The sequence below is a fragment of the Mercenaria mercenaria genome, chromosome 9 (genome assembly GCF_021730395.1).
Source record: "Mercenaria mercenaria strain notata chromosome 9, MADL_Memer_1, whole genome shotgun sequence".
NCBI lineage: Eukaryota > Metazoa > Mollusca > Bivalvia > Venerida > Veneridae > Mercenaria > Mercenaria mercenaria.
This window is the reverse complement of record NC_069369.1, coordinates 59,547,501-59,557,628: the sequence shown is the minus strand read 5'-3', so window position 1 is coordinate 59,557,628 and position 10,128 is coordinate 59,547,501. Positions and strand designations below refer to the sequence as shown.

The 10,128-nt window shown below is 32.8% G+C and overlaps 1 protein-coding gene across 1 annotated transcript in view; it reads left to right on the top strand.

The window, feature by feature from the left end:
- The first annotated feature begins 8,717 nt into the window (after window positions 1–8,717).
- LOC123547235 (peroxidasin homolog pxn-2-like) overlaps window positions 8,718–10,128 on the top strand; it is a 27,954-nt gene continuing 26,543 nt past the window's right edge. Inside the window, exon 1 of the mRNA XM_045334173.2 lies at window positions 8,718–8,831. The gene's annotated coding sequence lies outside the window, so the exon portion shown is untranslated. The remainder of the gene's footprint in view (window positions 8,832–10,128) is intronic.

Genomic DNA, 10,128 nt, shown 5'->3' with positions numbered 1-10,128 from the left:
TGTAGCAAGATTTCAGCCAATCTGATTAGTCCCTACATTTAAAAGAGAGTTATTTCCCTTAAATTACTCAAAAACGGCTTCTTCTGTCTATCCAGTGTAGTATTTGGCTCATTTAATTTAAATGGTCTTATATCCTAGCTAGCAAATGCCCTACAACTTGACACTTTTACTGTAAAAACAGAATTTTCGCAAGGGTTTAAATTTCGCTAAATTCGCGAGGCCCTACATATCGTGAAAATTAATCCTCGAGTAAATATTTACCATTTGTATGACTTAAATTCAAGTAGGATACCATTTTTACAATTTCGTGAATATTAAACCTCGCGAACATACTCAAACTTTCAAATTCGTGAAATTCTGACACAGCGAAAAACTGTTTTACAATATACGACAGTTACAGATTCTAGAATATTTCACGAAAACGATGGCTAATTAACATACAAGTCTATATATATTTTACCTACAAATATATATAATTATGTTTTACCTATTTCTGTTACCAGTCCGCAGTGGCATAAGTTTTCTTAACTGACTGAAAACAGATATGTATACATTTAGCGGGAAACAGCAATCGATTGACTTCATTTGACTATTTCAGCTCTGTCGGCCAGGCCATGCTTTTTGACAAAACGGAATATTCCAGGAAATCAAGGAAGACAGTTAATGTTACGAAAGGAACGTGTCTATACAACAACAGAGGTTAAACAGTTGTTGTTTGAAGATGCTTATGTATTTAGCAGTTTCTGCATAATTTTGATGACTTAGAATAATTTGCACGTTCTTGTCATTGGATCAAACAAGAAAATTGTTTCTGATATAAAGGGTTTTTTTTACATGCACATTTAGAAAACTGCACCCTTTGGCGACCATACACCCAGAGCTAGAGGGCGTGGACGGTAGCTTGCACTTCCGCTACCGCCTATGACCCGGCTAAATCAAACCGAGTCTGCAACATTTTCGTTTATGTCGTGTTGAGCGGCCTGTTATTTTACTGTTATTTTTGTATGTAAATCCCAAGTAAAACGTTTTAAATAAGGTACAGAAGCTGTCGTGATACTGTCCTCTGTCCCTCAGTATCAAAAGATGCATTTTAAAAATGGCGTGACAAAATTTAAATTACCAAATTTATTGAAAATCTTAGACTATCAAGTTTCAGTCGAAGCGATGTAAATGATAACATCTTTGGTAAGACTGTGCAGTTGACTGAAACGCGAAAATAATATATCATCAACTATTTGTAATATGCATCCGTTCACTATGATTTTGTCTTCACAGTGGTCATAGTAACCGAACATTTTCTATCATCCTTTTGGACCTCAACGAAACTTAATTCCATGATAACATTATTTCAAATTAAAATATTTTTAAGCTACTGTGAAAATATTTTGAGTTATGATTAGTTTTAACATTGTAGAATTAATTTTCAACATTTTTGTATATACATCAGGTGAAATTTATTCAATGCCTCCCACATCCGGTGTTTTATTTCATTTTACGTAGTTATTATAATTTTAAAGTAATCAACTTTTTCGTAAAAAATACATTTGCATTCGTAAAAATACAAATTAAGACACCATCATTGTGTTTGGGCAAAAAGAAGAAAACACGCCCATACACTTTATATAAAAATCGTTCTGAGTGCAAAATGAAGTGTTCTGTTTTTACATATCCAAACGGAGTACTAAAAATTTGAAAAAAAAATATATCTCAAGATGCTATTATATATCACACTGTTTATTTCTGCTGAATTTCAATGTAAAAATCAACATTGACTCTACTGTTCAGATGAGTAGTTTTAAAGAGTGTAAATGAAGACACACGTACATCAGTGGTATTGCAATTCGTTCTGAACATATACAAATATTTAGAGATGATCGTATTTCAATTTACGCACGATCTTTAGACTAGTGCGTAATATTAATAGTCCAATTCAATTCTTATTTTTAATTCATCAGGTCTATTATGTACACCACTAATTTTATTTGTTGGTAGTCGTGATCACTTTTGATAAAAACAACGTCATGGGTTGCATAAAACTTGTCATTTTCATGTAAAAAATCTTATTGTTTACAGTTACAATGCAAAAACATTAGTTCAGTACAACATCAGGTAATTACCGTGGAAAAAGAATGTCTGGACCGTACATTTGTCGTTTTTAGTCAAAGCCAAGTTATCCCCTTATAGTAACCGTCTTAAAGAAGAATGTTTCTTATAGCAATATTATGTGGTTTTCATGTGATTTCAATTACTTTGTTTAGCCGCAGCTTTGTTTACCATCAACGTCTATATAATATGCGTTTAAGTAATACATGCATTTTGTTACTCTCAGTGTCAATGCGTTTATTCTTAAGTCAAAGTATTTTGAATAATTGCAAAAGAAAGACGTTCTATAAGTTAAGTCTGTCTCCGTTATACCGGTCATGTGCCTGAGTATTTTCATTTTCTTAGTTTTGTATTGATAACTATTCGCGTGTTCTGTAGCGAATACACTGTGCGATTTTAGAAGCGCAATGTATATAATAAATATGTTTCCCAATGAAACTAATACTTCTTCTTATATCATACGCATTCAGTTGTATTTCAATTAAAAAATGAATATTTTATTTTCTAGGATAAGAAAACAATGATTATATTGACATTTATGAAAATTTTAACGCGACGCAACTTATTAATTAAAAGGACGTTATGTACCCGGTACTTTTAGTACATTGAGCATGAAGTACGAATGTAATAAATACATTATACTCATGATAAAATCGTTACTTTTAATTCCTTTTCCCATGTTAAATTTTACACGCAGTTGTGGACGAGTGGATGGGTAATTTAACGCAAGCTGAACATTTGTTATACCTTAATTATAATACAATTTCCATAATATATGATGTGATATGGGGTAATAAAGGCATTATAATGTGTTTAACAGAGTAAAATAAAATTAAAGTAATTGTCGTAAAGCAACAAGTGCAAGGTTTTATCTAAGTGCTAGATTTTAAATTAACTACAATGTATATATGTACGTATACATGTAAACTCGGCATAATATGATATGAGCCGCGTCATGAGAAAACCATCCGCGTAGTCTGGTCAGGATCCATGCTGTTCGCTCTTAAAGTCTACTGCAATTAGATAAACCGTTAGCAAACAGCAAGGATCCTGACCCGCGCAGTCTGGTCTGAATTCATGCTGGTTGCAAAGCCACTATGTTGGTTTTCTCATCGCATGGCTCATATATAATGAGAGCAAATGTACATTATTTCCCGCAAAAAATGTATTCTCGTTAGTAATAGCTGAATATGACTCGACTTGAAGCGTAAAATACATGTGATTTGATCACTGAGTGAATTAATGATATTCTGAAGATGACTGGTAAAATTGTATTATCCCTTTAAAAAAATTCTCCATAAATCAAATTTTATGGTTCAATAACGTAATTTTGGGACTCTTTTGACATTTATTACAAATAGAAAGTATACCCCAATTTGTAACATTCTGATATAAAAGCAACATTGAACAATTTTGCAAATGATTAATTTGTGTTTCACTGTCATGCAGAATATATAAATACATGAAATACGACCTAAATTTTGATGAATTGTCAAAAACAATGTCACGACAAAGTATCACGAACCACGGGTTTAATTTCAGTTTTTAAAATGCGGAGAAACTATTATATATGCGTTAAAATCCCCACTCCCACGCGTTTAATATTAAAATTTACTGTTTGCTCTATGATGACAAAGCAACAAAGTGGTAAGTTTATTACCCTTGAAATCTTAAATCGAAAGCTAACTGGTTTATGTTTTGTGTACCTAGCTAAACTGAGATTAAAGAGAACGAGTATTTGACAACATCTTTCAAACTATATAATTTCAAGCATACTAGCAAATTAAAATTAAACAAATCTAAAGATATTTTCATACATCAAAAACATTGCTTTGTCTACATGTACAAGAAAGCCTTAATTTATACAATAAATTATTACTTTATTTTTCGCCAGCTTTCATCACAAAGTGTTGAATAAGAAACACGGCTTACGTCGTAGTTTTACGAGAATGCACCCTTAAACGACCAAGCTTCACGGATGTGTCCACTTTGTTGTTAAAGAAACATATACCATGTAAGGTATATGTTTCTCTGGTTGCTGTTGCAATGGAAAGCAAAACCTTTAAACGTCTTTTTACAGACGTTATTGGCCAGATACCTAGTTAGGGCTGAAAAGTTTTTAGTCTGAGACTTTTGCGCACAATGTAAATAAATCGCTGCTTGGAATTTACGTATTTTTGCCTTTATGGCGGATTTGATTGTAATACATACTGCATGTTTGCATGTTTCTTGATTTTTTTTCACATGTTGTGGAGAGAATATTTGGTTTTGAATATTCTAAATGACGAGATGTCAATTTTCAAACATTGCGAACATGTCCAACTTTTAGATCTTTTAACCTATTATTGTTTTCTCTCTTTTACTGTACTTGTACATGTTTTAGCTATTTATAGTATTTTCGAACACTTTTCATTGGTTCAGACCACATATCATAACAAGTGAGCTGCGCCAAGAAGAAAAACTTTCGCTTTCAAAACCTATTGCAATTAGAGAAACCGTTAGCGAACAGCATGGATCCTGCCGGTATTTGTTGTTGTATTAGATTGTTTTATTAATCGTGGTTTATAACGGATTTCCTAGAGCTGATTTTTTACAGCTTACACGTCACTAGTGTGTTAGTATATCTGAGTTGGCCAAAGGCGGGTGTTTACGAATTTTGCTTTACAAGCAAGGTAAATATTGAATATCACAAACGTGTTTTTGTATAGATATAAATTTGTTAAACAGAACCATTTATGTATCAAATGTTTTTATCAGCCGATTTTCCATTCAGTTATTAGTTACCCATACCACTATACACTTCTACTTTTAACATGTGCATTAACAATCAAATATGACTAATGTAAGATGAATGAACTGCTACTATTCACGATTATTTTCAACAATAAATCAATGTTGAATAACTATGTTTAATCTTACAATCTTACGTCTCTTATCAAATGAAAAGGTATCCTAAATGCCAAATAATTATGATTTTTATTGTTATTTCAGAGCCGGTTGGTGATAATGTTCGAGTTTTATTGGTTGTGGCCGTGACAGTATGCGTTTATGTATTTTTGATCAGTGAGACGATTTGATGGCGATAACATAGAACTTTTGTGTTGTGACGTTGAACAATGAATAAAGTTATAGTATAGACTGCTTGTAAATGCTAAGCGAAACCTACACATACATGTATGAACCTGTGAAATATTCGGTTTAATTTTAAAGACCTACCACAACCTAGTGACATACTTTTTCCTCTCACATACACTTTAATGATACAGCTATAATACAACAATATTTCAAGGTGAATGTATAAACAAAGTGTGGTCTAAGAACTGTGCACACTGCTACATTGGTTCATTTAAATGTAAAGACATTATACACATTATCCTGGCCTTATATTCGTCACTGTTCATTTGTTAGAAGATACTAGTATTTGTCAGTTACTATGCTGATCATGTATGATCATCAAGGAATAAAACTATTCTGTATGTGTATGTGTTCCTTGTCTTCCAAATATCAACGCTGTTCAGACAGTCTCATTTTTTCTTATAGAATATGGTCGCTAGGTGGGTTTTGTCAGCTTTCCCCACATGTATTTAGTGAGAACTTTAAAAAGTGTTATTGTCAGAAACAATTAATCCAGTTTGAAATGTTATACAAAATGTTTCTTCGGTGACCCCTCTATCATGACTTTAAAATATATCTGATTCGACGGGGACGTGGTAATTTTCCCATACATGTTTATAATAGAACCATGAAAAAATTACCGGAATTTCTCATACTTGATAACCGACTATTCCGCGCCAGATGGATAAATAGCCCCGATGATAACCAAGATGTAACGGGCAGGTTGTTTTCAATTTCTTTTGATACGAAGCCATTCCTTGCAAATCAACTTGACAGATTTCTACCAAAAGTATTGGCTTACATTTACAACTTCAGTAACAGTTCTTATTTTTGAAAACTCCCAAAAAAGTTCAGTCTGAAAAATCGAACACGTTTTGAACACTTTGTGAAAACTTTAATCGTTTGGTTGGATAGATGTGTATGTATGACTTTTACAGGTTATACATTCTTTATGACAAACATTTAAGCCGTTAAACAGGCATTTAGGAGGTTTATGCCGGTTGAATTTGTATCAGACAGTTGTAGAACTTGGATTTTGGCTACAGAGCATATGGACGTATGCGAGTTTTGAGGTGTCTTGAAGTGATTGTATATATACCACTGTGTCCCTTATTAGTACGCGTTTTGTTACTGTAAAATCTATATGTGCTTTTGCAATTTCTTTTGTACACGCACGTTAGTACATACATATGTATGACCCCATACTGCCTTGTCGAGTAATTCTGCCTGACTCAATTATTAGCCCCCCCCCCCCCCCAGTCATAGTCCGGTTTTCGGACTAAAGGTTTACTTGGTTTCTTCCGTCCTTTCGTCTGTTTGACAACAATTTCTTGTCAGAGCTGTAACTTTTACATGCATGGGCCAACCAATTTTCGAAAATCTTTATACAAGTGTCTCTGAACAACATCTCCTAAACCGCTGGAGATTGTTTAAGAAATAGTTTAACAAAAATACTCTCTTGGTAACCTTCCCTGCAATTAATCCTTTAAGTATTCGTCCAATCTTTTGTTTTGTTACAACAAATGATCGGAAGAGGGTATGATAGATATGTAACAAAAACTTTGAAAACACTCATGTGAGAAAGTGCATATCCGATCAAAATAGCACACTATTGTTTCTTCGGAAGCAACTTAACAAGGTCGTTAAAAGTATTCAGAGTCGTCAAAAAAGCATGGCCGCCAAAGCTAAAACTAGAAAAATCTTGAAAGAGGATCTCATAAGCCTCTGGTCCAATTTAAAGTTATTACAAAAGAAATCTGACTTAATTTACTGTCTATCGAGACGGTGCACCATATTCCATTTCTGTTAAACGTATAGAACCTAAAACTGTAAAAAAATAAATTAAAAAAGCTGGGATACAGAAATGTTTCTTTCGAGACATTCTGCCTATTGTTCTGCCTGAAGTTTAGAGCTATCTAAATTTGTGCTTGTAGGATGGCTGTTTTTGAATACGGCTTCGTACTTCCTTGTTCGCTTGTTGTGAGTAAACGGTTTGCAACTTGGCTTTGAATTTTAAAAAAAAACTCATCATTGAAGCAATGAACATGTCAAAATGCTGAATTTCGTCTATCTAATGGCTCAATGTCACAGGGGCAAACAAAATTTAAAATGACTTTTAGCATTGTGTTTTTTAGAAAACATTATCATTGTAATATATTCAAGTGTATATGGTTCGTGGACCCATACTGTACCCTAGATACGTTAGTTCCACCTGTTACAATTATAGAATGTTTACGTAAAGTATATCTTCCCTAATATAAAATGTGCCGTTGATATACTTCCTCTGAATATAATCAATACATCATCTAAATATACAAAATATTTGCGCCATATTCTGTCATAGTCCTCAAGGTGTAAGAAGATGTTGAGTATACATGACCTTTTGCTTACATGGCCTAAACGAAAACGATGTGTTTTTGCATTTTTGCCCTATTATCCTATCGTACAACCTTGACCTTTAATCAACTTGATTAATAGTGATGTTATTACACATGATCTCATTGTGAGGAACATATCTACTCTTAAAAGGTATAGGTTTTTAAAACGTAAGCCATTGCCAACCTGAGATTTGGTCTCACCTTATTACCTTGACCTTGAACCGAATTGCTGAAGTTTGCGTTTAACATATATTCTTGTTATATCAAACCTTTGTACATGTACCAATATACTAATTTCTCTCGCAATTTTGCAATATTGTATATTTCTGGTGTATACTTTTGGCATTTGTTCTAAGTATATATTATCCAGATACAAAAAAAAATCCCTTAGACTATAGATAATCATTTACAGTGATGTTTTTACGGTGATGGAAAAACGCTACAATATGGAGAATCAGCATGGTATTTATTAAGATGTCGTTGATAAAATCATTAACCGAATATAACGATCCTAGCGTACCTTCGTAACTTCCTTCTTTTTTCAGTATGTGTCACGCAAGTTTTGCGTTTATAACCATCAAAACAAATCCAGAAAAGACAATTAACACTGTGACCGGTTAACGTATTTCAACGGTTAATAAAGGCAGTGGTAGTTTTTCAAAACGCACAGAGCCCCAATAAATACAGTCAGGGCTATAAATCGTAAAGTAGGCCCGCCATAACTAGAAACTATATTGGGTAGATATAGCATGGGCTCCTCCAGAAAATCAAAAATAAGTTCATGCAATTATATGCAAGGTATAGAAAACGGGAATGAGGTAGAGAAAGTGGTTGGGAGAGGGGAAAAAACAAGGATGAAAAGCTTCCTTAGTTCACAAACATTTTTTGTGTAAGCATAAACGCGCACTAGGCCAGAACACACACACACAGACAGAATCTCTAAAAAAAATAAACAACTCTTTTTTTAAAGTTTGATTGTTATAGCGTGATGTTTGAAAAAGTGATTTGAGGAGGTCTTTAAAAACTAACATTTGTTTTCTCTCTTCATCCTGTATCAGATATCCCTTTACGTATTAAACGCACAATTTGATACGCCCTGGAAGACACTTCGGTCTATTGCGTGGGTAACATGTGACCTGTATACCCAGGTGTTCGCAGATATAAATATACCCTGATTAAAGTTAGATTATTATTGCCTACGAATTCTTTCGGAGTTGTTGGCAGGCTTTGGAAGAGGTATGTCTTTATTTGCAAATAAGGCATTTCAGATTTATTCATAAATAATTAAAATAAAAATTGATTTTATAGTAATAGAGAAAGAATCAAATAAAAATTTGTTTGTTTTGTTTTGGGTTTAACGCCGTTTTTCAACAGTAAAGAAAAAACATAAACACAAATAATGAAATTATCTTCACATATAATAAATGAATAATAAATAAAAAAGGTTTACTGTCTATGTTAGGACAGTGTTACAGAGAATATTCATGAGTGCAATTTTGATCTTCGTGGTGGAACTACAGTTGTTATATAATGGCTATTTCATTTAGAAATTGTTATAACTATGTTCCGCGATATATCGGGTACGTAGTCGTTTTTTACCCAAGTTGATTTTACCATTATTTCTCTATCATATTAAACTATTAAAATATACTGAAATAAAAGGAAATATATACTTGTTTGGTGATAATTTACTTTTGATATCATAATTATGTGAATGCGTGATATTATTATTATACACAGTGAAGACAATTTTATACAGATGTTAAGGTAGTCCTGCACGTTTGGATCGAAATTTTTTCTACAATGTAGAATTTAATTAAACTCCTATTTTTCAAAACTTCAGAATGTACCTAGACAATTCAGCAAATAAAAAAGATAGGGTCGTATGCTAGATTTTTTGCTAGATAATGGGAGTCTATGGAAAAATCACAACTTTCATAACATGTTCGCGAATAGAATTTTTTTTTACAATGTAGATTTTGATGAAACTTCTCACAGTTGTAAATAAAGACATGATCTATAATTTGATAAAATAAAATGTTTAGGTCTATGTGCTTATTTCAAAGATATTTGACAATGATTAAAGTGAACCGGACATTTCACGCTAATTTTAAGAAGTTATTTTGAATTATTTTGAATTATTTAACGTGTCGTATGTTTTAATAACATATTTTGACTTTAGAACTATAGCAACAGTGCCATTGTAATTAATTTACACACAAGTTGCGATTAATTCATAAAATGATTTTCATTTCCGTACGCTTTCCAGGCTTTATTCTACGTTTTCCGGATAAATGACGTTACGCCATCACTTCCGGTTTATCAAACGTGCAGAACTACCTTAAGGAGTGAAATTAAATATTGTAGTATACAAAACGGAGACATATTTGGACGAGCATTCGCAGAACAACCAAAATCATCGCTTATTTTTGTTTGTTTTCATTTACGTTTTGTTTGGTTTGGCGTCATAAAGAGTTTATTGACGTTAATCTTTCATCGGCTAATGGCCTTTTTTCTTTGCGTTATACAAATG